Below are 3,729 nucleotides of genomic sequence, written 5' to 3' on the forward strand. Positions count from 1 at the left end.
TTCTGCTCTGTGAGATTGGCTGTTGGGAACAGTGCACACAGTACAGCGGTACCTTGCTGGTGTGATTGCTCACATTTTTTTTTTTTCAAGTTACTTTGTTGACACATGGTATCCCTGCTTGGAGAAAGTGTCTTTTTTTTGTTTGTTTTTTTTTTTGCTTTTGATTGTTCACTTTTTAGGACTATACTTTGCCAAAAGTTGATCTATGACAGTGAATTCGCTTCCAAGCTATCTTTGGAGTGTTCCACCATTCTCTAGCCAACCAGTAAACCTGGTCTGGTTTGTTGGTTTTGTTCCCTATTTTTCTCCCAATTCTTCCAAGACCTTCTATTGTGATTTCCCTCAGAACTGGTGGTGGGGGTAGTCCGGCACCGTCTGGTTCTGATCTTGGTCCAGGGATCATTTAGGCTAATTATTTCCTTGAGTCTTTGATGGGATGAGACCAGTAGCTCGTTGCATCTTAGATGGCGCTCCCAAGCTTTAGAGACCCTACTAATCCAAGTAGAATGTAGAATCCTCGTTGTGGACCATTATGCTAATTGATCTTGATAACCGGTCCCCGGCCCACGCCCTAAACTACACGCCAAAAACAAAAAGCCACCTATGGTCCAGAGCCTTTAACCTTTTTATTGTTAAATATGAGAAACGAAGAAAGCTACTTAAATGAAATATAAACACATCCCGCCACAGGATTAAGAAACAGAGTCCATGAAATCCCATTTAGCCCTCACAAAGTTTCCCTCCACGAAGCCTAGCCAGCCATCTCCGGACTTTGATATTTCACCCTAAGTCCTCCTGGGAGGCACCAGCCCCTCAATCATAGGGATAATCTTGACTGGGGAGCCGGACTGTGTATTAAGGGATCCTGTCTGAGCTGGGAGGCAGGATCTGTAATACTATCTGAGTGTAGACATAAGTTGTGTGAGGGAATCGTGTTGGTGGGGAATTCTAAGGGTGTGTAGGGCGGGGATCCTGTTTGGAGAAAGTGTAAACAGTGTGGGTGGGTGTTTCTGGAGGGGAATTCTGGGAGAGGAGATGGGACCCTCCCTGACAATGGAAGCTGGGTCTCTATGGGTGGAATTCTGTTTGCGGAAGGGCTAGCGCCTGTGGAAAGAGGAATCCTGACTGAGGGGGAACACTGTTTAGCGAGGAACAGGACCTGGGGTGGAACGATCCCAATGTAAAGACCAGGGTCTGAGAGAGCACCAAGGTTGGAGATGCTGCTGGGGCTGGCCTTGGCCCCCTAAACAGCCACCACAATGCAATCCCGGGCTCCTTGGAGGATGGGGGGTTGGGGAGCAGCAGGTCGTGCACGGAAACCCCCAGAGGTCGCCCAGGCTAGGGGTGGGTAGGGTCCCGAAGCAATATGGGACGCTGCCTACCATCCACATCCGATACTCCCACCCCCAACCCCGGCAGGAGCACGTGGTGGCGACGTTGGCGCGTTCGGCTGCTGGGCCTGGGGTGCCTTTGTTCCCCTCCGGGGTTATGGGACCGCTGAGCTTTGTTCCCGCCCCCGTCTTTGTTCCAATCCCAGCGCCCGGCCCCCCCCAAATTCTGGCCCGTCCCACTCCCTCCGTTCTGCGTAGCCGCCGGCCCCGCCTCCGCCGCCGGCCGCCAGGCCACCCCCCGGTGGTGAAGGCCACGCCCTCTTCGCGGCCCTCCAGACTCCGCCCAGTGCGCTGAAGGCCACGCCCGCCAGGCTCCACCCACGGAGTCAGGGCTCCGCCCACTGAGCCGCCTCCCATCCTCTTCCGAAGCTCTGCATCCCTCTGAGAACTGGAGAGCAAGAGGTGGACTGCACAGGGTGAGATGGGGGCGCCCTTCTGCTCTATTTACTGACCCATACCCAGCCCGCATCCCTGGGTCCCAACACCTGGGTGAGATGGGCGGCCCCAAAGCCGGCATACCTCGGAGACGTGCTGGGTTACGTCCAACCAGCGCAATAAAGCAAGTCACACGCGTCATCGTCATTGTCGTCCTCGTCCCGCCCCGCCCCCCGCCCCACACGCCTCCTACGAAAGTTATGTGTAGGACAATATACCATAGTCTTAAGGGTGCAATCGCATTATGAAAACGTTTGCAATGTTGCCAGAATGATCAAACTTACCTCAATGAGCACAGGTGCTAGGGGAAAAATGGTGTGATAGACTTGCTCCATGCAAGGTTATCACAAACCTAGCTCTTTCTAAAAAAAATTTTTTTAATTATCTGCAAAGTGCAAATACAATAAGGTATGCCTGGAAACAGGCCAGCTTGCCTTGGAGACAGTTCCAACTTGAGGAGAAGCCACAAGGGGTTAGTGGGAACTATGCCCGCGGTTTTCCAGGGCTGATTTTTAAGGAAGTGGATCTCTAGGCCTTTCTTCGGAGGCCCCTCTGAGTAAGCTTGGAACTCTGACCTTTCTGTCAACAGCTGGGTGCACTCAGGCCTTCACCACTGGCACCACACAGGACTCCCCAAAAGAAAGAAGAGTCCATAGGGACGCAGGAACCGAGTTAAACAAAGCACTTCCACGCACACCAGAACATGACCAATGTCACCCAACTATGTGTGTGGAATGACTGAAGGGGAACCAAAACTGCTATGTAAATCTCCACTGAAAAAAACAATTAAATCTTTTTTTTTTCAAGTGTGGGAATAGAGTCCCCAAAGGAAGAACAGTTCAGGCAGAAGGACCAGCAAGTGTGAAGACCCTGAGATAGGACTGCCCACCCAGTCAGTGTTGGGAGGTAGGCCGCACAGGTCCCAAGTAACGCCACCTGAACAGCCCCTCAATATTAGACACGGTTACTAGTCCTGGAGTTTTCTGGGCCCAGGCACATGTGATTTTCTGCACAAGGATCTTTAAAGTTCCTACCTTGGCCCCTCTGGTCTTCCTTCTCAGGATGGGCCAGTCACACTTGGAGAGTGTCTGTCACCTGTTGATCTGGCCACCAGAGGTAGGCGGGATCTCAGTTCACCCCCTTATCCAGACTGTGAAGCTAGGGGACTGACTGTAGGAAGTGCCAGACAGCATGGGAGGAGAGGGGAGGGGCAGCTGGGACCCAGGCTCAAGCAGGCACAGAGAAGGCAGAGGGGTGTCCCAGGGACTGAACGGGAAGGAGAAAGGGGCCAGGAAAGGACTCCGTGCTCAGGGGTCCTGTTGAGGAAGCAGCCCACCCATCAGAAGTGTGGCTGGGACTCAACCTGACCTCCTTGCCCTCCCCTCCCCCTACCCCCAGTCAGGTCCTGTAGAGCAGTCAGTAGCACCACAATAAACTGTCATTATATGGCCTCTCTCACTGGGATCTTGTTCTTCCTACTAAATGGCTAAGCTATGCAAAGGAGGTGCTGCTGGGCCACCAAGGGGCTTCAATAGCTTGCAGGCAAAGATCATGGCATCCTTGTGGTGGTGAGCCGTACCCTAATGAGGGGATAGGTCCTTTTCACATCCTTCTGGGCTTACAATGAGATGAGCCATCCCAGAGGTGGAGAGGGGAGACCACTACCACCAAGAAGTGGAAATGGGAGCTGAGTGCAGTGCCTCCTTTGGACCCACTGAGAACTTTCCAGTCTTGGGAGACTGAGAGAGATGTAACGCCAGTGGCAGCTGAGACCAGCAGGCGTCTCAGCTGGCGAAGCAAAGCAGTTACAGTGGGTGTGCCGAGAGACAGAGACAACCTTCAGCCTTCTTTATGAAGGATCAGCACAATCTGCTGCCTATGAGGCAGAGGTCAAAGATGTCCC

Source organism: Echinops telfairi, unplaced genomic scaffold (assembly GCF_000313985.2).
Source record: "Echinops telfairi isolate 266 unplaced genomic scaffold, ASM31398v2 ScPeMD7_655;HRSCAF=1070, whole genome shotgun sequence".
Lineage (NCBI taxonomy): Eukaryota > Metazoa > Chordata > Mammalia > Afrosoricida > Tenrecidae > Echinops > Echinops telfairi.